Raw genomic sequence first — 24,988 nt, 5'->3', positions numbered from 1 at the left:
CTCCGCCTCCCGGGTTCCCGCCATTCTCCTGCCTCAGCCTCCCGAGTAGCTGGGACTACAGGCGCCCGCCACCTCGCCCAGCTAGTTTTTTTTTTTTGTATTTTTTAGTAGAGATGGGGTTTCACCGTGTTGGCCAGGATGGTCTCGATCTTCTGACCTCCTGATCCGCCCGTCTCGGCCTCCCAAAGTGCTGGGATTACAGGCTTGAGCCACCGCGCCTGGCAACTTATGCTTATTTCACATTGCACATAAAATTTATCTCATGTACTCCATAAATATATACACTTACTATGTAGTCCCCAAAATTAAAAATAATAAAGAAGAATAACTAATAAAAATTAAAAAAAAGTCCTCCCCTGCTTATGAAAGCTAGTGTCCCTTTCTCCTCTGCAACCATCCACTACTGCATCCCTCCGAACCTGGGAGGCAGGCAGATCTTTTAAAATCTGAACATAAGTATATTCTTTCTCACTGAGTAGACTGTAGGGCGATTGAGAGCAGTGACAATGTCCTACACCGCTTGCTTCCTTATTCCCTAGCCCCCTGCATTTTATGCAGTAGGTGCTTAATAAGTGAGTTGAGGACATTTATGATGATGGCTGTTTTTTAGTTAATGACTGTGTCAACCACTTAAGAAGAATGATGTTCTACAAATGATACAGAGCTTTACAGTTGGCAAAACACTTTCATGTTCCTTATCGCCTGACAACCCTCTGAAGTCCTACAGCATCCTCACCTGTACAGCATGACAGGGAGCCTCTGAGAGACAAAGCATCTTGCCAGAGAGTCCTTATGACTGGCTAGTGACAGGACTCAGATTGCAACCAAGGTCTTCTGTATTCAAACCCAATGTTCTGTCCACCCCAGCACAGCTTCGCCTCTGTTTCTGATGAATGGTGCCCTGGTCATCACCCCAGGATCCATACAGCCTCTGTCTTTTGCACTAAAGCTGGTATTTAGTTTTTCTATATTGAGTGGCTTCCACTGCAAGAGTGACTATGTAGTGAGTGCTCTATTGGTGCATAGTCACTTAGGTTTAAACTTAAAACTTAGGTTCACGGAGACATTTTCTATTTTCTTGGGCATGTCATCCAACACTATCTACCTCTCTGCAATATGTAGCAATGAGGTGCATCACAGATGCACACAAACTTTGTTAAAACCATTTTCAGTTGCAGTACCTTAAAGGCAGTCCCAGGGTGATGAAGCCCTTCCAGTATCCAGGAGGGAGAATATGGATGATCTGCTCCATCCAAGCCTGGACTATGCCAAGCTGCCCCACTGCTTAGAGGCCTTGTGGGGCTAGTCAGGTGGGCATGTGGGGGATTCCGAGGCGCTTACCCAGTTTAGCCCCTGCCAGGCCCTGCCGCAGGCTCTGCTCCTGCCCACCTGCCGCACCCTCAATCCTCCCAGGCAGCAAACCTGCAGGCAGGTGGCTGTGCCTCCACAGTCACCTTCCCAAGTGACCCCTACCTCAGGCTTGTCAGTTTGGTGTCCAATTTCTAGCAGGACATGTGGACAAAAGGCATAGTACCGTTCCGCTGCCAGGCTGCTACAAAACATTACATTCCATTTTCTACACCAAACTACCAGGACAGAAAGGGAGCGAGTCCTCAAACCTCCCAAGCTGCTTAGTTTTCCATCTGCATTAAAAGATTTTTCTCCTTAAAACTAAGGCTGGGCCGAGTGCGGTGGTTCACACCTGTAATCCCAGCACTTTGGGAGGCCGAGGTGGACAGATCACCTGAGTCAGGAGTTCGAGACCAGCCTGGCCAACATGGCGAAAACCCATCTCTACTAAAAATACAAAAATTAGCCAGGCATGGTGGCACGTGCCTGTAGCCCCAGCTACTCAAGAGACTGAGGCAGGGCAATTGCTTAAACCCAGGAGGCAGAGGTTGCAGTGAGCTGAGATTGCACCATTGCACACTAGCCTGGGCAACAGAGTGAGACTCCATCTCAAAAAAAACAAAAACTGAGGCTGAGTGTTAATAAAACGCCAGCCTGGTGAGCCACCTCAGGTTCATGCTGAGGCTGTCCCTACACTACTAGGAACTGAACCTCGTACAGGGGTCTCAGGTTAGCAAGATTTGGTGCTGAAAGCCACTGATATGGTTAGGGTTTGTGTCCCCCTGCCAAATCTCATCATGACTTGTAATATCCAGGTGTTGAGGGAGAGACCTGGTGGGAGGAGATTGGATCATGGGGTCGATTTCCCCCATACTGTTCTCATGATAGTGAGTGAATGCTCATGAGATCTGACGGTTTTATAAGCATCGGGCATTTCCCCTGCTTACACTTCTCTCTCCTGCCGCCATATGAAGAAGGTCCTTACTTCCCCTTCGCCTTCTGCCATGATTGTAAGTTTCCTGAGGCTTCCCCAGCCATGTGGAACTGTGAGTCAATTAAACCTCTTTCCACTATCAATTACCCAGTTTCAAGAAGTATCTTTACAGCAGTGTGAAAATGAACTAACACAGGCATGCTAGACACACACAGATAACTTAAAAGTTTGTCAGTGATTCTTAGGGAATAGTGACACAAGTCCACGAGCAAAATATTCCATGTATGTAGGGTTAAACGCTCTCTGGGTTTCCCCAAATTTGGATCGGCTTTAAAAGACACACTTCTATTTCTTGGCCACGGATCATGGATGCCTTCTTTTTGAGATGTTTCCTAATGTTATGTTTTTATAGCAGGAATTCGGTTTTCCAAAATAATCCCTGAAAACTTATGGAACCTACTCCAGTATTCCTGACAGCTACAGTTGGCAGGGCCCAGACCTTGACCTAATTTCTTTCTTAATTCTGGTCGGAAGGGTCTATCAGAATGAACTATACCCTGGGCTGATTATTTCATCAGCTCCAATAAAGGCATGTCTGAGTTCTGCCAGGAAGAATCTGGTTTCTGAAGCAACTTTCCTGTTAAAGTGCCAGGGTAATCGCTTCTGCCCAGACTCATGAAGCTTGCATTGCAGGAAGTAAAAACATGATAGCACAGCATCTTGGCAGAGAAGCTTTTCCCTGTCTCCTCAGCCTCCAAACAAATAGCTCTCTGGGGGAGTGATGTCTACATCAAAAGCTACTTGTCGTTCAGTGGGGCTCCCAGATGGAGAACTGTTTATTTTGGCTGTAACTGACAATATTTTCTATGTCCAGAGCTGGGGGCTGCCTGCAATGGACTCTTTCTGGCAGCAACAAGGCAGATTTGTGGTTGCCCTGCCTTTTCCCTGGCTCCCATTATCCAGAAAGATCAGAGGGAGTTAAGACAAGAAATCCAACCATCTCTCCAAGGGCCATCGACAAGAACTAAAAATCTCTGAGAACGGGCTGAGGCTACTGGGTATGGCAAAAGGCCATAGAACCTCTTATTAGGCCTCTGGCTAAGTTGGTAATATCTAGTTCCGGGTAAAATCTAGGATCTTGAGGTCGGCTAAAATTCGATGTTTTAAAAGTAGCACATAAGAGGTAGAAATATGTAAGTCTTACTATTTGACTTGTTCTCATATCCATAATCCTCCTCAGGAAATTGGTCTGCATTCAAAAGTAAGTGAAACATGACAAGCCAGAATCTTGGAGTGAGAAGTCATGCTTTCTCTTTGTTAATTACTGAGCTATAATGTGATCACTGTTTAATGTCCCCAACTATAAACAATGTCCTCAGTCACTGCTTTTTTCGTTGATAGAAATTTGTAACCTTGTGCAGCTATTAAGAGCTATGATAACCTCAGAAAGATTTCCCAAATCACTTTTTACAGCCAGGTAAGACTCTCAGTCTCAGTTTGTGTACCACCTGTCCAGTCTCCTTAAAAAGGAACAGGGTAGCCTGTTAGTCCATTCATCAGTTGATGGACATCTGGGTTGTCCACTCTTTGGTTGTCATGAATAAAATTGCTTTGAACATTCACATACAAGTGTTTGTATGAACATCTATTTTCGGCCGGGCATGGTGGCTATACCTGTAATTCCAGCACTTTGGGAGGCCAAGATGGGCAGATTGCTTAAGGCTAGGAGTTTGAGACCCGCTTGCCCAAAATGGTGATGCCCCATCTCTACAAAAAATACAAAAATTAGCTGGGCGTGGTGGTAGGTGCCTATAGTCCCAGCTACTCAGGAGGCTGAGGCACAAGAATCGCTTGAACCCGGGAGGCGGAGTTTGCAGTGAGCTGAGATCACACCACTGTGCTCCAGCCTGGGTGACAGAGTGAAACTCTGTCTCAAAAACACAACAACAAAAAAATCTATCTTCATCTCTTTTTGGTATATACCTAGGAGAATTAGAAATGAGCCTGAAGATGTGACTGAATTGCTGCAATTTCAAAATAAAACTTGAACAGATGAAAAGTTGCTTCTTATGGATGAGCAAAGAAAGTGGTTTCTTGAGGTGGAATCTACTGCTAGTGAAGATGCTGTGAACATTGTTGAAATGTCAACAAAATATTTCAAATATTACATAAACTTGGTTGATAAAGCAGGGTCAGGATTTGAGAGAGTTGACTACAATTTTGAAAGTGCTACTGTAGACAAAACGCTACACAACATTCTTACAGGCTACAGATAAATCTTTCACGAAAAGAAGAGTCAATCAATGGTGCAAACTGCGATGTTGTCTTATTTAAAGAAATTGCCATAGCCACCCTCACTTTCAGCAACCACCATCCTGATCAGTCAGCAGCCATCAACATCAAAGCAAGACCCCCCACCAGAAAAAGATTACAACTCCCTGAAGACTCAGATGATCGTTAGCACTTTTTAGCAATAAAATATTTTAAAATTAAGGTGTGTATTTTTTTCAGACATAATGCTATTACACCCTTAAGAGAGTACAGCATAGTGTGAACATAACTTTTATATGCACTGGGAAACCAAAAAAACTTTTGACTTGCTTTATTGAGGTATATGCTTTATTGAAGTGGTCTGGAACTGAACCCACAATATCTCGGTGGTATCTCCGTGTAGACATGCTTTCTTTTCTCTTGGGTAAACACACAGGAGTAGAAGACTGGGTCATAAAGTAGGTGTTAGCTTAACTTTTGAGAACCTGCCAAATAGTTTTCCGAAGTGGTTGTGCCATCATATATACTTGCTGGCTGCCTATGAGAGTTCCAGTTCTTCTATGTGACTCGGCATGGCCAGTCTTTATCATTTTAATTTTACACATTTGTGTGTGTGTTGTGTGTGGGGCTGGGGAAAGGATTTCTTGTGATTCCTTTGGGAGAGAGTCACTGAGGTGATATGAACATTTTAAATATTTTGTTTCATGTCGAAAATTGTTTTTTACAAAATTCTGCTTTCTGTTTACTTTCCCACCAAATATTTCATCTTATTGGCCTTCGCATCTAAAATCCCCTCCATTTCCCTCTAAATTCCTATACTGCAAGGCCCCATGTACCAACCTTCAGTTGGGGTAGCATGTGTGGAGAAGAAAGGCTTTGGGGGGTTTCTTGATATTATGGTGGGCCTCCACTGTGGTCCCCAGCTCTTCCTCGAATCTTTTCAGGGGTAAAGATTTCAAAGCATAAGGTAGGATGGAGTTGATGAGGTAGAGATCGAGGAAACGCAGACTGTGGTGGGAATGGGAAGGTATTGTTATGAGCCTCCAAGGCTGATTTCCAGACCATGAGCTGGCTTTTGCCCAAGAGTAGGATTTAATTGGAGTTCCTAAAAGCCTGATTAAAACTGCAGCTTTTATTTTTTGTCTCTTGAGCACGACTTCAGTATTTGTAATCACTTATGAATACACTTTTTTAAAATAATTGCTCCATCTATAATATCTTTTTGGAAAAATTCAGCCCAGGGGTTACATTAGAAGGTCATCTTTCATGTCATTTCCAGTTTTATGATTCTTCTATGCCTATTTTCCTGTAAAAAAAAAAAATCAATGACTACTGCATCTGTCTCTTTAGCAGTGAAGGTTTCTGCCCTTGCACAGATGTTAGAGAACTTTATCATGGCTGCAGCCCCATCATCTTACCTGAGCACTGAACTTGGAGACCCAAAAATTTATTTTTCCTGTCAAGTTTTAGCCCATTAGCATTCTTCATATGAGCAGTATGGCAGAATGTGGAGGTTTATCTGCTTGAACAACTGGCTCAGCTCAACCTCTAAAGGACTGGACGGGATAACTCTTTTCAAACCCTAGCCAGACCCAGCCAAGGGCCTGCACCAAGGCTGATCCCTGCCCAGCCTGGCTAGCTCACAATGGGGTCTAGGCAGGTGGAGTCTGACATGCCTCCTTGTTTCGATGGTTACAGGGTGGCATCTGAGTTGGCTTTTTCTATGCTTTGTAGGTGATGTGAGGGCCTTGACTTGGGGAAATATGGGAAGATACAGGACGAACTATTAATGACTGGATGCAACTGTTCTTTTAACTTACGATTAAAGTTATTTATTTATTTATTTATTTTTAGAAATGTTGGTCTCCCTCTATCACCCAGGCTGGAATGCAGTGGTCCGATCATGGCTCACTACAGCCTCAGACCCCTGTGCTCAAGTGATCCTCCCATCTCAGCCTCCTGAGTAGCTGGGACTACAGGCACCTGCTGCTACACCTGGCTAATTTTTAAAATTTTTTGTAGGGATGGGGGTCTCACTATGTTGCCTGGACTGGTCTTGAACTTCTGGCTTCAAGAGATCCTATGGCCAAATAGATGAATGAGTAAGATCTTCAATAGTCACCACTAGCAATCAAGATTCCTGAAGAGTCTCTGTCATGTTCTCCTTACCACCATCCTTCTGAAATATCTATGGGGTTATCTTAGTCTATTTAGTATTGCTATGAAGGAAGGCCTAAGGCCTTTTCTCTAATTTATAGAGAAAAATTGTTTATTTGGCTCACAATGCTGGTGTCCAAAAAAGTCCAAGTCTCGGCACCTGCATCGGTCAGGGGGGTCTCAGACTGCTTCCCCTCCTGGTGGACGTTGGAGGGGAGCCAGCGGGTGCAGAAATCACATGGAAAGGGAAGAAGAGAGAGAGACAGAGGAAGCGCCAGACTCTTTTTAACAACCAGTTCTTACAGGAACTAATAGAGAACTCACTCACAAGCCCCTGCAGCGAGGTTATCAATCTCTTCATGAGGGGTCTGCCCCTGGGACTCAGCACCTCCCGTTGGGTCCCACCCCCAACACTGGAGTTCAAATTTCAGCTTGAGGCTTGGACAAACATCCAGACTATACCAAGTCTTTGTATTTAGCTAATACGTTGCTTCCAGAGGCTAAGCCTTTCTCAAGATGGCCAAACAGCTTACTTTAGGAGGTTTTCTTGAATTTTAGCATGAGTTTTCCCTGACAATGAGCCCTCTGCTGTAGATAGTGGTCCTTTCTTCTTTCCTCTTCTCACATTATCTTTCTCTCTCACCCTCTTTGGCCTTCTCTTGATTTCCACCTGCTCTTCGTTTCAACCCATTATTCCATCAGTGGGGAGACATTTCCACTTATTAAAATCCCTCCCCCAGAGTTCCCCTCATCCAGAGGAATTTTATCTGAGTCAGCCACCCTGTCTGGGTGGCCAGCTCTCAAAGGGGGCTGTGCATTTTCTGAGCCTACTCACCTTCCTAAGTAAAGCTTCGAACCGGAAATCCTAACTCCACCAGCTAAAGTCTGGAGAGGAATTTATTTCCCACAGCTGGTCTTTCCCGGCCATTTATCAGGTCACTCCAAGTCTTGCTTTAGCAAACTGAACCCTTGTGACTTTTTTTTACTATGATGCCACCACCACTTCAGTGTTTATATTTCCTCTGTTTCCTTCTGGGAGGTGGCAGGAGATACCATTAGCTCCATTTCAAATCAGAAAGAAACTGGAGGACATCAAAGTCCCCACATCCTCTGGTTTACATGACTCAGAGGCTAAGGAAAGACCTAAGTTTTAAGTGTTCTATTCAAAGCATCATCTTAAATCAGTAGGCTTCACTGTGTTCTTTGAATCAATCTAACCTTTCTGTTGCCCGTGAGAGGGCTCTTTTTTCATATCTATACTGGGATTTTCAGCATGGACTCATGAACACGGAGAAGGTCCCCACCACCACCTTTTGCTTTCCTGGTGTTCTTCCAAGCCTGGCTGAAGGCAGAGGCTCCCTTGGCAGCCTGTTTTCACCACACAGAGGCCTGGGAGCGAGAAAATGTCCTGTTGCTCTACAGCGGACACAAACAGTGCAGCAGGATCCCCATAGCCTTGCTCCAGGGACCCACCCTTCCTGGTCTGTGGGTGCCTCTGAGTAAGCTTTGTCTTGCTGCTCTGCAGAAGTCTCTGAGAAGGTACAACTTGCTGAGTTCCTAGGAAAACAGCCTACCCTTAGAAAGTGGGTGTGAGAAGGAAAGCAGCAAGCCGGGAGTGGTCATGCACTGGTGTCCCCAGTGCCCCTGTGGCCCAGGGCGGAGGTGACTGCTGAAGTCAGCCTCATGGAATGCCTCTGGGTAACCCTCCCCCCGGTCAAGGTCGATGAGTCAGAGGATAGGAGAGAAGCCGTGAGCAAAACTGCACACCAGGTGAAAGAAAGGGAGGAAAGCCCCATGGGTCCTCCACTCCCAGCAGAGAACAGGGGGTGAGTCACTCAGCTCCGCTCTAGGGCACAGGGCAGGACTCTTGGCGCAAGGCTTCATCCAGCGAGTCCAACAGTCTCCTCTTCAAACAAATGGAAACTTTCTGCTGCTCTGTGATGGGTTCACTCTTTCTGGGCTCCTTGGGAGCAAGTGAGAAGAAACCCTTACCTGCACTGGCAGCCTCCATTAAGAAGGGAGCATCCAATGAGAGGTGGACAATGGGAGGCACATGGGGTCAATCTACAAATATTGACTCAGGGACATGAAAAATGGGAGCTTTGCACTGGAAGCACTTTCCAGAGATCTTGCTTTCCAGTCTTTGCAAAGTCACATTTTCTCAACAGAATAGGTTAGAACTAAAAAAAAAAAAAAAAAAAAAAAAAAAGTGCTGGCTCAGAAATGGCACCGATGGCTCAGCACTTCCATTTATTTGATTTTATTCTGTTTTCGTTTTTTTTTTTTAACCTCATCTTTCCTTTGAGGCACTTCCAAAAAGAAGACTCTGGCAGCTGAGAGAAGATGATGGTGACCCTGATGGTGGAATATGGTTTGTGACCCAAAAAAAGAGTAGTTTCCACAGAGGTAGCACAGCCCTTCCTAAGTGGGCTCCACGGCCATGGACCTGAGGCCACAGGCCAGGGTGAGGCTGTGGGGGTCCCACACTGCAGCTGAACAGTGAGGCTGCCTGGAGCCCTGGCATGGTGCCCAGGGTTCTAAAGCCACTGCTATGAGCAGGGCAGATCATCCAGGAGAGTGCCCGGAGGTGGGGAAACAGGCCTGCAGCAGGCAGGGCATCAGCTGGGCTTGCTGGCATTTGATTCTCACAGTACTGCTTTTTGTTCAAATGTTATCTTATTTTTATTTTCATTTTTTTAGGGATAGGATATCTCTTTGTTGCCCAGGCTGGGGTGTAGTGGCACAATCTTAGTTCACTGCAGCCTCGAACTCCTAAGCTCAAGAGATCCCTCCATCTTGGCTTCCCAAGTGGCTGCAACTACAGTTGTGTGCCACTGCATGTGGTTAAGTTTTTTTTTTTTTTTTTTTTTTAGTAGAGTTAAGGTCTCATTATGTTGCCCAGGCTGGTCTCAAACTCCTGGGTTTAAGCGATCCTCCTGCCTTGGCCTCCCAAAGTGCAAGGATAACAGGTATGAGCTACTGTGCCAGGCATGCTTTTACATACTTGGGTCCACACCATTCTCAGCACCCCTCATTCTACTGGGAGAGACCAATTGCACAGTCAGGAAGGGATGAGTGGAGAGTGGTGGACTTGGCCTCAACCATGGTCAAGCCGTGGGGGGTTAGGTGGAGGAGGGCGCCAGCCAGGCAGAAATAGGTTCTCAGTGTAAGGCCCAGTCGAGTGTCTCATTCACAGGAGGAAAGCCATCGAATTCTGCCTTCCCATTGCCTCCTCCCACTCTCGCCTCTTACAACATGGAGCCACTCACTACGCTGGAATTCACCAGCATCCCATTGCCCTTTCTTTTCACATTGGCAATCTCTCCTCTTGTCAAGTATCTCTTTATCTTTCTTCTTCTTTCATTGAATCCAGCATGTAATTACCGCTGAGCAAGTACCATGTCCCAAACCCTTTATTAGGACAGGGGTGCAAAGTCCCAGCCTGCGTGCGCTCCCAGTGGCAGTAGGGAAATATCCCCGCATCATCACAAGAGCCCAAGGTAAGTTCTGTGCTCCTGATGAGAGGGGAGCACAGAGGGCCAAGAAACAGGGACCAGAGGGGGACACCGGGAAGGAGGGGGTACTTCTTACGGGAGGATTAAGCCCAAGCTTTGAGCTGAGTCTTGAAAGGTGGAGTGTGGTTTTCCCAAAGAGACAAGTGACGCTCAATCCAGGAAGAAGAAACAACTGCACAAAGGCCCAGAATTTGAGAAGCATGCGGCGTTTGGAGAGCAACGGCAGCTGAGGGTGCCCAGAGCGCACTGAAGCCGAATCTGTGTGAGGTCGGCGCACTGCTGGACTTCCCTTTCCGGGCTCTCCAAGGGGCGGTGAAAGTCTCATGCCATCCGTGAATCTGGAGGAGGCTGTGGGGAGCATCGAGAACTCTCTTTTCAGCCGCCTCCTCTTCTTCTCTTCCAGGATCATTTCTTTCTACATCCTCTCTCCTGGATCCTGACTCACTCCTGCTCATCCTTGATTTGACCCTGAAGCACCACCTACCCTCCCATTTGCCCAGAGCAGGGAGGAAAAACTGAATGAGATCAGCAGCTATGTGAACGGAGAAACCAACCATGTCAGGAATCCTAGCAAAAGTGCTCAACAAAAGCAGGAAGGATGAAAAAAAAAAAAAAATTCCTCACACAGGAAGTAGAGAGGCAAAAATTAGAAAGATAAAAAAAAATTAGGTCACCTGTGGAAACCACTAAGTTGTCTAATGAAATCCAGGATATGACAGCATGAATTAGAAAAAGCTGGGAAAATAATAATAGCTAATAATTACATAGTAGTCGCTATATAAATATATTTCTAAGCATAAAACATTTGTTAACTCATTTAAGCCTCACAGAAGTCCTATGAGTTGAATACTATTATTATCCCTGCTTTCCAGATGGGGAGACTGAGGTACAGAGGCGAGAACCTATAGCTATATGCAATGGATTAGAATCAGTAATCTGGCCGGACGTGGTGGCTTATGCCTGTAATCCCAGCACTTTGGGAGGTGAAGGCCAGAGGATCACCTGAGCCCAGGAGTTCGAGACCAGCCTGGGTAACACATGCGGACCTTATCTATACAAAAAATAATTTTAAAAAGCTGGGCACAGTGGCTCATGCCTGTAATTCCAGTACTTTGGGAGGCCGAGGCGGGCGGATCACCTGAGTATAAACTTTATACCCAAACTTCTAGACCAGTTTAATGGAGCACAGCCCTCAAAGGGAGGCAAGAATTCTCTCCCACTTTTCCGAGGAATATTATGCAGCTCGGCATCTCCTCCCCAACCCTGAGGTTCCAGTATCTCAGCATCTGCTATATGGGCTCTAGCGTGTCTGCAGTGAAAGCAGCTAGTTGGAGGCAGTGATGTCCAGCAGGGCCAGAGAGGGTGGCAGGGGCTGCAGCACCAGCAGCCAGGCGGCGCTCAGCCCACGCATAGCCAATTCACCCTGTGTAGCATCTGGGAGAGACAGCGCATCCCTACCAGAGCTGCGGAACCAAATACAAGCCACCTGGGTATCTGGAAGCGAGGGTGGGGCTTGGTAATAATTACTAAAGCATGCAGCACAGCAACAGCCAAAGAGAAGAAAGGGAAAACAGTGAAATATGTAATCTTATTCACAAATAAATATAAGAACAAATTCCACCGAATCCCTGAAAACAAAATGTGGGTCAAGGGCAGTAAACTCAACTGATCACTGTAAATGCAACCTCACCTTAAAAGATTACCAACTAGCCAAGCATTGTGGCCTATGCCTGTAATTCAAGGACTTTGGGAGGCTAAGGTGGGCGGATCATGTGAGGTCAGGAGTTCGAGACCAGCCTGGTCAACATGGTGAAACCCCCATCTCTACCAAAAATACAAAAGTTAGCCAGGTGTGCTGGTGTACATCTGTAATCCCAGCTACTCAGGAGGCTGAGACAGGAGAATCGCCTGAATCCGGGCAGCAGAGTTTGCAGTGAGCTGAGATTTCACTACTGCACTCCAGCCTGGGTGACAGAGTGAGATCCCATTTCAAAAAAAAATTACCAACTACTAGCCTTATGGAGGAATATTTAAGTTGTTTTTCTTTTGACTTAGACTTTAGGCTAAATCTGTGTTTCAACAAAAGAAAAATGTGTTCATAAATAATTATATTCCTCAGAAGAAAGAACGTATTTTATTTTATCATGATGCCAACCCAAAGGAGAGCTCATGTTTAAAAAATCACAGTGTTAGTTCATGACCAGCCTAAGCAACACAGCAAGATCCTGGCTCTACAAAAAAAAAAAAAAAAAATTTTATTAGCCAAATGCAGTGGCACATGCCTGTAGCCCCCGCTACTCCCAGGAAGCTGAGGTGGAAGGATCACTTGAACCCAGGAGCCCAAGGCTGCAGTGAGCTATGATCATGCTACTGCACTCCAGCCTGGAAGACAAAGCAAAAACAACAACAACAACAGCAACAAAAAGCAAAAATCATAGTGTGTCTTAGGACTCATGCCCATTTTCACTTTTTTAAAGCTTTGCTAATTACTGATCAACCTTTTCTATTCCCTGTTGCTTAAACAATATTAGAATGTTTCCGTGGACAAAATCCAAGACTCAAAAATACAAAGTAAAATTGGATGGCATTTAAGCAAAAATTTGTTACTCAACTTGTTTTTCCCCTTGATTTAGATTCATTGTGATGTCGGAGGCATGACCTTATCTATTCATCTGAATGAAATTTTGTTTCAACAAAAGGGCAGTGCTCTCAATGTCAAATAGTAAGACAGAAATATTTAATCCCTTTAGTCTTCTGTGTACCTAGGTTATTCCAGTTTAGAGTGTATGTGTACAGAGAGTGTACTCAACTAACCCTCAGAGTAATTACACTGGTTATACCTAATGCAACAAATACTATTCAACTTTAACAAAATAAGAATTTTATACTGTCTGGCTTATTCTTAATTCTTCCCTAAGGGCCTATTTGGTTTAGCATCAAATACGAGATTAAGAGACTCTAAACTTTAGCTGAACAGCCACTCAGGGGATTTAGACATGATCTCTTTACACAAAAGAGTTAGCATACATCTGATATCTCCTGCATGGAGAACACATATTTATACACACAATAAATCTCCTTTCCCTATGGTTGATTATTTATTTGAAAGCAAAATGAAAAACAACCCTATATTCTCAAGAAATCTACTCTGGTAGTTAAAAATTTGGGGCAAGGTAAATGTCTATTAAATTACACTGAACAAAGCAAAAAAAAAGTAAATGAAGATAGGAAGTAGGAACTATATACTTCCATTAAAATATGGGTGTATATCTACAAGTGTTTATGTGTGTATTTATGAGTGTATTTACATGTACCTTAAATCTGCATGACACAAATGAAATGGGCAAGCATGGAAGAAATCCTTAGGAGGCTAACTGACTTGTCAAACCTAGTAATAGCCTCAATAGGAATTCAACCGTTGATCTTCTAAGACCAATTCCAGTGCCCATTGCATTACCCTGTGCTGTAACCCAAACGGCAATAGAAACTTTAGGGCAGAGAAGAAAAAAATGCAGGGTAATATTTCTTAGTCCCACCAGGTGGCTAATGATTCAATCTTTTTGCACGTGTAGTGAACCACAATATGCATTTTCCTCGTATATTTAGACTTCATAAAATCATTTTAAAGGTCTTAAAGAGATAGCAAGGGTAGAGAAACAGAAAAGGAGAGACAGATGGTAACAGAGATAAAGGGAACCTCTTTCTTTCTGTCTCTTTCTGTGGAGCAGCTTTTCTCCAGAGTTCCACAATTCCAAAATGTTACCCTATGAAGATAAAAACTGGAGAATCAGGCTTAGAAATAGACAAAGGAAAGGAGGAATGCTACAGGGAAGGTTCAGGAAGGCAGTGAAGGAGCAGGCAACAGCGTGCAACTTGGCCAGATCTGGCTGAGTTGGAAGAGTTCAAGTCACCGTCACCGTGCCCCAGCAGAGCAAGCTCACTCTCCTAGTTTATTTGCATATGAGAGGAAATGTGTCTTTTAAACATTTGGCTATTATTTTTGCTGGTTAAATGTAACTATTTGTATACATAAACACATCTAAACCATGCTGGTGTGATAGTTATGTTTTCTAGAATTCATTATTTCCATGTGCATAGTGCTTGGGTGCACATTGAATTGTCTGGTGGAGGGAGAGCACAGGAACAGTATACCAATCCTTCATTTCCAGAGGAGGGAATGGATGTGGAAAACACATATGGTTTGCATATCTACAGCTTAAGTAAAGTTATATTTTTAAATGTGAGGGAGTTACTAAGCATTCAAAAATTATTTAGACTTTCTTGGCTTTCTTTGCTTCTCCAGAGCCCTAAGTGTTCTACAAATGGAATTAACGTGGTAGCCTTTGTTGCAACTTCATTTCCTCACCAATGCATCAGGTCTTCCACTCAGCAGGCCTCTGGCCCTGGTAAGAAATGCTAATCCTATGGCAACAGCAACCAAAGAAAAGATTAGGTGATGTGGGGGAATGAGTATTAGTCATGACTTGGTATACATCCTGTTAGTGATCCCTCCGGATGAACAGTGTGTGACCGGAAACAAGGATGTGATAAAACACCTGGACAACCCCACCGCCGTGGAGAAGGCAGGGCAGCTGAGTGATTGCACACCGGGCACCTTGCCACATGCATGCCACACAGGAGGGGCTGAGTTCATTCATCACAGACCCCGCTGCACACAGCCTCTGCTCCGTTATAAAGTGCAGGTCTAAGAGGGTTTGATATTCAGGTCTGAGTCAACGAGCCAAGAATATAAAGAGCCCAAAAGGAATGTCTTGTCGCAAGCTAAAATATTAGTTAAGTGAGCAAGATGATAATTATGCAAGCAGAGAATATAGCATTGCTTACGCTCGAGGTCAGGAGTTTGAGACCAGCCTGGCCAACATGGCAAAACCCCATCTCTACTAAAAATACAAAAATTAGCTGGACGTGGTGGTGTGCGCCCGTAGTACTAGCTACTCGGGAGGCTGAGGCAGGAGAATCACTTGAACCCAGGAGGCAGAGATTGCAGTGAGCTGAGATCACACCCACTGCACTCCAGCCTGGGTGACAGAGTGAGCCTCCATCTCAAAAAAAAAAAAAAAAAAAAGCATCCTTTGTTCATTCTCATTTTCCAGTTTATAAATATCAAGATCTAATCAATATACAAAAAGTCTATTTTTCCATATCTCTGAGTTTGTTAATGGAGAGTAAATAACTTAATTTTAGAATTCTGGCCAAGCCAGAATTGCAGGTATCCTGGTGGCCTTCACATCTAAGTTCTCACCCAATGAAGGGACACCCTCTCTAATGCCCTGGATCCAGTTACTCCCAGAATATCACCAGTATTGTGGGCAAACCATGACCCAACCAGCATGTAATTCTATGTTCAAACAGTTCTAATGACTAAAAAGGACTTCTATGATAGGATAGGCTGATTTTGAGTATTTCCAAAAGGTTACATCTCCTTCATCAGGTATCTATGTGAACGAAGTGATACAATTGGAAGGTCTGTTTTGATCAAAAGGAAGAAGAGAAATGGGAGACAGAGAACAGAGGCTACATGGTTTCCCATCTAGTCCTTTGGCCTGGTTGGAACCCCAGTGGAAATAAGGATTAAGGGCCAGCAAATGAAGGACTCTGAGCATAGGCACAGGCATGCTGCCGTGGGACTCAGTAACAAACTGGCCAAGAGAGTCTTTCCCTGCAGCTGTCCCTGGAGGCCAGCTCTGCCCCACTCCATTGAGGAAGGGAGGCTTTGGGAGAACTGGGTGAGAGTACCTTTGCACAGACATTGGGCTTGATTTGGGATTCCATCCGCTACAGCAAGAATGTGGCTCCTTCAAGTAGGCAGCTGACATGGGAAGAGGGGAGAGTGGGAAGTGAAGCATGTAGCTGATGTCTTGGGGGTACTGATGTAATCAGGCTTGTTTGGTAGAAAAGTGAATGTCTGGAAATTCCCGGAAATATTTTGGTCGGGAAGAAGAGGGACAGGAGCACTTTATGCAGGGAACTGCGTGTGTGGAGCAACGTGGGCAGAACAGGCTCCCTGAGTCACTGATGTTAAAGTATATCCAGGCTGGGGAAGAAGAGAAGCATTTGGGCTACTTCCTTTGCCACAGAGGCTAATTAAATTATTCCTCACATCTCCAGATGGGGATCAAATGTGTTACTAACTCCCCGAATAATTTTTCTTCCAAGTCACAAATTGTTTTTGTTAATAAAAATAGTGACTTCTATTTTTTTCCATAAGATACTCTCTAGTCTTAAGCCAGATAAGCAGAGAGAGGCACTGCCGTAAAGGCAAAAGCTGTCACTTAAAGGAAGAGTGACCGTATCATCCATCATCCAAACCAGGACAAGATAATTATGCAAGCAGAGAATATAGCATTGCTTACACTCGAGGTCAGGAGTTTGAGACCAGCCTGGCCAACATGGCAAAACCCCATCTCTACTAAAAATACAAAAATTAGCTGGACGTGGGGGTGTGCACCTGTAGTGTGCACTGAGAGTGAAAGGGGATGTTATTACTTATTATGCTGGGACAAAAGGCAATAATAGGGACTGTTCTAGGTAAATGAGAACATCCAGTTACCCCACCTGAAGATGATGGGTGATTAGTACAACTGAAATCAACTGGCCATACTTGTATTTATCCAACAACGTGGAATGCAGCTTGAATAGAGGTGGGCTGACTTGAAGCCAACCTCTGCCTGCTACAGCCAGCCTTCCCAGCCAACAAGAATAACAAAGAAAGAAGAAAAAAATGCAGACTATTCCAGAAACCTCCAAGAGTAATGTAGATGTTTCTTTGAGGTTTTCTTGAAAGGGATTTAAATGAGTGCATTACACCTACAGCCAAACATCCCAAAGTTCTTCTTTTCTGCTCCTGCTCCCCAAAGTCCCCATTGCAACAGCCTGCCCTGTCCTCCCCATCCCCAAAGCCTTCTTTTTTCCCCACAGTTGTCTGTCTCATTGTAGTTCCCTTGGATCTGTCCTCTCCCCTTCTGCCAGCCTCTCCCTGCCACGTAAATGTGTGCGATGGGGGAAAGACGGAGACTGTGAATATCATTGTGATAATGAATATGCATGCATTAACTTGTGCTGTGTGTTTGTCACATGTTTTAGATTCTTGTTACAATAAAAATTAAAAGTTATGTTAGAGAGCTTGGTGATCCCAATTTGAGACACAGGCAGCGGGGGCTGAAATTCAGATGGAGGAACAAGAAGCAAGAAAGCCGGTAGTTATGAAACACAGTCCTGTCATGGCGCTTTACTCACGCAATGTGAAAATGGCACTTCCTGTCTGGGTTTGATTGAGGTGGGAGTAGAATAGATGCCATGTTTCTCTCCCATGGAAACATTTTTATTTGATTTTATTATTTTTTAGAGACAAGGTCTCACTCTCTCACCCAGGTTGGAGTGCAGAGGCACAATCATAGCTCACTGCAGCCTTGAACTCCTGGACTCAAGCAATCCTTCTGCCTCAGCCTCCTGGGTAGCTGGGACTACAGGCATGCACCACCATGCCTGATTTTTCTTTTTCTTTTTTCTTTTTTGAAGAGATAGGGGCCTCCCTATGTTGCCCAGGCTGGTCTCAAACTCCTGGTCTCAAATGATCTTCCTGCCCTGGCCTCCCAAAGTGCTGGGATTACAGGCATGAGCCACTACACCCGGCCACCTAGAAATCTGAAGCAAGTTAGAGATTCACCAACACCAAGGGTGAGAGGGATCGGGTTGCTGGAGACTGAAGAGATTTGTGGAGATGATCTGGCAAAGGCTGCTGGAGTGTAATGAGACCCACCACGCCTGCTCCTTCCTCCGAGCAGAGAGAGGGGCCTTCAGAGGAACCCTCGGAAAACTCACATCCCTGAATCTAGCTGGATGCAGCTGACTTGGATTTGACTCATGCCTGCGGATCTGAGATTCCAAACTGGCTGGCTAACTTGATGGCAAACTCAAGTGAATTCTCAGGAGAAGGATCAGCCAGATGCCCAGAGTCTTTGATTGGGGAGGCAAATAATTCATGAGAGTTTCCTGTAGAACTGATGTCATGAGCCCATGATGAAGAGAAGGAATGGGGATGTATTCCAGAACTTGTTCAAGTGGCCATTAGAAAAACACCAGGCTCCAGTGGGGGAGAAGCTAGAGCTGCTCTATTCTTTCCCAAAGGGGTAAGGGGAGTTCAGCAACCATGAACTAGATTCCATGAGCCCAAGCCAATGGACCTTGAACGCCCGAGACTGGATGGATCAGGGGTTGGCAAACTGTGGCCCCTGGGCTGGCTGGCTGTTACTGTAACTGCAGATTTATTGGAACACAGCCACACCCATTCCCTGGCGTTACAAGGTCAGAGTTGAGTAGCTGCAACAGAGGCTGTGTGACCTGCAAAGCCTAAAATATTCACTCTCTGACCTTTTACAGAAGACATTTGCTGACCCTCAGAATAGGTTCTCGGAAAGCCCCACAAAAGTACTGGGGCAGCTGTGACAGATTTGGACTTAAAATAGTTTTCACACTAGGAGTGCATGAAACCATCTTAAAACATTACCATTCAAGTAGAAACTTTCCATCTCCTCCTATTTCTTGCTTTCCCTTCATCAGCCAAATACGGTGAGAAACTTCTGTGGGAGGAGGAGCAAAGAAAGAAATGATCGGCCTTCCTTACCCACTGGAAGATTCCAGACCTCAGCAGACCCCCGTGTTGGGTGGAGGAATGGGAGGAAGGACAGTGTGAGATTTTACTCTAAGTCAAATTTGAAACTTTGCTTATTCTATAGGCCTTGCCACTAATTACTACATTGAGAAGCATCTGATTTAAAGTAAATATATTTTTCATTCAGAGATCAGGAAACATCTTCCACCCCAGGAAAACATACAGGAACGGTGGGAGACGAAAAAGAAACTTCGCTTTAAGATAACATCCCAAGACTCCTGCATGGTTTTTTGTTGTTGTTCTTGTTTCTGGTTTTGTTTTTTTGTTTTTGTTTTTGTTTTTTGAGATGGAGTTTCACTCTTGTCTCCCAGGCTGGAGTGAAGTGGCACAATCTCGGCTCACTGCAACCTCCGCCCCCAGGTTCAAGCGATTCTCCTGCCTCAGCCTCTTAAGTAGCTGGGATTACAGGCGCTTGCCACCATGCCCGGCTAATTTTTATTTATTTATTTTTATTTTTAGTGAAGACGGGGTTTCAACATGTTGGCCAGGCTGGTTTTGAACTCCTGACCTCATGTGATCCACCCGCCTCGGCTTCCCAAAGTGCTAAGATTACAGGCGTGAACCACCGTGCCCAGCCAAAGATCATCTTTTCTGGAGCTCAATTTTCTCATCTGCAATGTGAGTGTTGGACCAGCACTAAATGATTCCTGTCAGCACTGATATTCTGTGATTCTGAAGCTCAGTGTCTGTCCTTCAAGATGGTTCGTGTCTCTGTGACTCTTGGAATTCTGCATGCCATTACTGCTGTAGCCTGTGTGTAGCTTGTATCCAAACGTTAAAGAAATGATCCACCTAGGGGCCCCACTCTCATCTCCAAGGTAGTCCTTGAGTGCTTAGTTAGGAAGCTGCTCTCATTTGCATAGAGTACAAACAGCTGAGACAGGCCTTGAGCCTGAGCTTCTCTGTTGATTTGGCCAGGAGTTAGGCTGTGTTAACTGTTTGCTATAGCTGTGGTGTCAGCGGCTAACATTCCCTTAGTGTCCTTGTTTTTGTCTCCCTGGTGGTCTTTGTCTAGAGACTCCTTAAATGGGGTCTGAGGCTTGCAATTCTTTCAGCTATATTCCCCTGCTATTATATAAAACCTCTACTGATGTGGTGGTGAGGTGTTGGGGGGAGAAGAGGCATTTATACTCCTAAGATTAGGTCTCAGTCCTTTAGTGAGCCTCACTTGGGTATTTTCCTTCTCCTTGATTGGTTAGACTCTGGTAAAACGTTTCTCTTGAGGAGGGAAGGGCTTTTTAAAAAGAACAGAAGGAGCCAGGTGCAGTGGTTCAGGCCTGTAATCCCAGCACTTTGGGAGGCTGAGGCGAATGGATTACCTGAGTTGGAGTTCGAGACCAGCCTGGCCAACATGGCGAAACCCTGTCTCTACTAAAAATACAAAAATTAGCTGGGCGTGATGGCGGGCACCTGTAGTCCCAGTGACTCAGGAGGCTGAGACAGGAGAATCTCTTAAACCCAGGAGACAGAGGATCTGGGTATATTTCAAATGGTTTTTATGTTCGTCCCAGCTGCAAGAAGCGCAAGGGGATTTTTTCTTAATCTTCACAGTGACAACCTGTTAGGGGTCCTGGAGGTAAAACTCTTGAAAGTGTGCCCCTCCCAAGACTGGGCCCCCAGAAATGTTTCTCTCAGGCTGGTCCATTGAGCCGTCAGCAATTCATAGATTAGCAGTGCCAGCGTTCTGGCAGATACTGGCTCCAGCCACAGGCTTCGTCTGCTCCTGGGCTTCTGTTCCAGGAAGCTGTGATTCTCTTTGTCTGCCTTTCTCTCCAGATGTAGGGCTTGCAGTTGACCCTGTGGCCTCAGTTCTCTGATGGAAATAAGAAGAGTTGATTTTCACTTCGTTCAGTTTTTTTCCCTTGTTGTAAAGACAGGATTAATAACTGTCTTTCTTTCCTTTTTTTTTTTTTTTTTTTTTTGAGACAGGGTCTCAGTCTGTTCCCTAAGCTGGAGTGCAGCTGGAGTATGATCTCAGCTCACTGCAACCTCTGCATCCCAGGCTCAAATGATCCCCCCTGCCTTAGTCTCCCAAGTAGGTGGGACCACGGGCACGTGCCACCACACCCAGCTAAGGAGCAATAACATTCAAGCTCTTTACATGTCAGACCAGAAACCAGAAGTCCTCTCATGTATACAGAAATTATCCTGTATATGAAATTGTATATAGTGTACAATATGTTTCAAACAAACTGGTAATTTCATCTATTCAGGCAAATAAAAATAATTCATAGAGTGCAGGGAAATGGTGACATTTGAGATTCAGAGCACATTTTCCAGGACACGCTGGAATTATTTTAAAAATATAATATAAATTCTATTTTGGAAATTCAGTTATGTAAAACTCTAAAGCAATTTTTAACTATGACACCCCAGCACTGTTCCATACAGATTCTTACTGCAAGTCCTTTAAATAATATGTGACACATATTTTATTTAAAAATAATAATTACTTCCAGCACTTTACACAGATTTTCACATGTTTCCTCAAAGATGGGTAGAAATCTGTGTGCTTTGCAGGTATCTTTGTCTCAAGACCTTCACAACTTCCTCTGACAATGGGGCCAGTATGGTGTGTGGCCAACCTGGGAATGGGTGTTGCTATTCTCTAACAGATATTTGTAGAGAATATGCATTTGCAAACCTAAATTCATATATAGAAGTAATGCAATGATTCCTATATTTTAACTTAAAGTGATTGTGATTTAGGATTCCTATTCTGAAAGGGACCAGCAGAAAATTCCACTTCTATCATTACAAAGGCCCCTGTCCTCTCTGAGATGCAGAGAGCCCAGGAAGTCTACAGGGTACTCAAAAGGGAGGACCCACATGTGTTCTTCAGCCCGGCAGAGTTGCCATGATCACATGATTCTCTGAGCCTGTGGTCCCTGGAAGTGAGCTATTCTCAACCCGAGCAGAGTTACTTTCTCCTTTGCCAAGGAGCCCAGGTGTCTAGTTATACATGGCAAAGTCCCCCTTAGAAGTGCTACCAAAGATTAGGGTATGGGTCTCCAGTGCACTTGGACTGCAAGATCTCCCTCCAGAAAAATAGAAGAGAGAGAGAGAAACAGTAACAACAAAAAGTCTCTCTTTCCTCCCTCCCTCCCTTCCTTCCTTCCTTCCTTCCTTCCTTCCTTCCTTCCTTCCTTCCTTCCTCCCTCCCTTCTTCCTCTTCTCTCTTCCTTCTCTCTCTTTTCCTTTTTTTCTCCCTATGGGCACAGAGCATATTGTCCTCAGTGAGCTCCAATTTTTGAAAAAGAGAGGTAGCAATATTGTCCATTATTTTATGCTTTCTACACTGCTAAAAGTGTCAAAGGCAAGGGATCGGCATCCATTATCACTAAAAGCTAGGGGAGAAAGAGAAAGAAGAAACACATTTTAATGTTTCAGTGAATTATCCTGGCACATATTCAACACATCAGTTAAGAAATCAAAACTTGCCCAGAATAATTACATAATTTGATTTTATTCCTGAACAGTCTTTCCCTAATTTCCTAGATTGGAATATTAATTATAGAAGGCATGTGACGAAATGATGGAACGCAAATAAATCTGCAGAATAATACTTAATAAAACTCAAAGAAAAATTATAAATTTCTTCTGAATAAAGTCATCCAAAGACAAACACATTAGAACATGTGATTCAAGAAAGTGGAGAAAAGTTAAATATTTCCTTGAAATTAAGACAGAGCAGTACACATAGAATTATATTTTTAAAAACAGATGGCACCATTAGCTTGATAAGAAGACTCTGTTGTAGCTTTAGATAGAAAGTGACTGAAAATTAGAACATTGTGAAGAAACAGTAAGAAAATTCAGAGTAAGGAACAAAGCCTTAAATGTAAGTTAATTACTTTATTAAAGAAATTATCGCTATTTTGCTTTAATTGCCATTGAGTGTGGGTCTATAGGAATTGAGAGACGTTTCTTGAATACATGTAGCATGCCTAGACAGAAGATTCTTTTCATTACTTAAAGTGCACATCAAATGATCTTACATTGAGTGTAATTTTAGTTATCTAATATCTATCACAATCAATCATCAATGATCAATAACCAAGTACACTACAAGACTTAACGATTTCTATGTTTTCGTTTACTGACATGTACTTACGTTTTCTTTCATGCCTTTATTTCTGTGTTTTGCACCATTCATTAGTTAGTATTATAAAATTATTCTGTACTCCAGAAATGCACTGAAGCATGTTATTCTAATTTTACATGCCTACTGGAGAGCAGTCTCTGAATTCTTACTACAAGATATGAGAAAAATCAATCTATCTTAGAATACTTTCAGGGTATCAGAATAAGATAGAGGAGGGTGAGGCAGTCCAGCTGAGGCAGTGAGATGACTCACATGTTAAGATAAGGCACTGTGAAGGGCTGTGAATATTTCCTTGAGCAAATCAACAAGCTTTGTGCACATATGCACACACACACACACACACACACGACCAGTTCAATTTCTAGTAATATGACAGATAAGATATTCAAATAAACTTTTAAAAGTATATCTCACTTTAAAATGCTAAATGTATATTTACATAAATATGTGTATGGATAGAGAGATGGATAGATAGACAGATAGAAACATGTATATTACATGACTTAGCTGGTGAAAAGTAAGGGATTTCGTGTTCAGAAATGACAAGAAATATTGAATCCAAGAGGCAACACTTGCACTGGAATTTCACCTGGAGATATCTGCGTGGCCTGGTAACCTAGAGCCTTGGTCACAACAGGCCACATGTGGGGACCAAGAGATGAAGCCTCAAGCCTGAACATCGTGAGAGGTCACCTATGAGACCCACTGCATAAAGTTGTACTTCTGTAGGTGACACACACAGTTTGAACTAAGAAAGAACTTGCCTTGAAGAGGAAAACAATGATCAGACATGCTTGTGTTAGTTTTGGTTGTGATGAGACTAGAAGAAGGTAAGAGAAAACTCTCCCATGAAAATTTCTAACCACAAGATCATACTAACAAGTCTGCAAGGCCAGAACTTCTATTGTCTGTATGCTCTGGAAGACAATAAGTTTAAACTTCTAGTAGTCCTGAACTGGTAGTGCCCATAAGGTGATAGTGTTCCCAGACAATGGAAGAAAACTCACCATTTCAACTAGACCTCCTGTCCACAAATGAGGAAGGAGCACATCGGTGTTAAGCGTGAGACTCAGCAGAAACAAGAAATTGTAGATTCAGATAGACAAAAAGAATAGGCGTTGGAATCACTAAAAATACAAAATAAGCATGTGTACTATATTTAAAGGAGAAAGACAAACTGAAAGAACGACCAACTAATAATAGATTATGAAAATTGACCAGATCAACTTGAAAAAGAACCGAATGAATATCTAAAGATGAAAAACTGGAAACTGGAAACTCAGTAACTGGATACATCATAGATTACGGAAAAACAGAGCTGGTGAAATTACTCAGACCATAGCACAGACAAACGTGGAAATGGAAAATCTGAGCAGTTAAGCTACATGGAGAGTAGAGTAAAATCAGTCAACATTAAAGCACGTCTAATGCTTCCTAAAGGAGAGAACAGAGAAAAAGGAGAAAAGGTAAGCATTTGAAAGATAATGATGATTGAGCACTTTCTTGGACTGCTAGAAAAATCATGTCTTAGATTCTGGAAGCCCAAGCAATCCCAAGGAGAGTAAATTAAAAGAAATTCAACACCAAGACATATAATAAAATTGCAGAACACCAAAGTTTATTTAAAAAAACAAAACAAAACAAAACAAAAAACCTTAAAGGTATCCAGAGGGAAAGGATAAACTGCTTAACAATTGGTTAACTATATAATTTATTGGCCAAATTTATTGACCAAACCAAGATCAGGATACTTTTTTTTTTTTTTTTTTTTTACGGAGTCTGTCACCCAGGCTGGAGTGCAGTGGCACAATCTCGGCTCACTGCAACCTCCGCCTCCCAGGTTCAAGCGATTCTCCTGCCTCAGCCTCCTAAGTAGCTGGGATTACAGGCGCTTGCCACCATGCCCGGCTAATTTTTATTTATTTATTTTTATTTTTAGTGAAGACGGGGTTTCAACATGTTGG

The sequence above is a fragment of the Colobus angolensis genome, unplaced genomic scaffold (genome assembly GCF_000951035.1).
Source record: "Colobus angolensis palliatus isolate OR3802 unplaced genomic scaffold, Cang.pa_1.0 Scaffold210, whole genome shotgun sequence".
NCBI classification, from domain to species: domain Eukaryota; kingdom Metazoa; phylum Chordata; class Mammalia; order Primates; family Cercopithecidae; genus Colobus; species Colobus angolensis.
Note: the sequence above shows the minus strand (reverse complement) of the source record.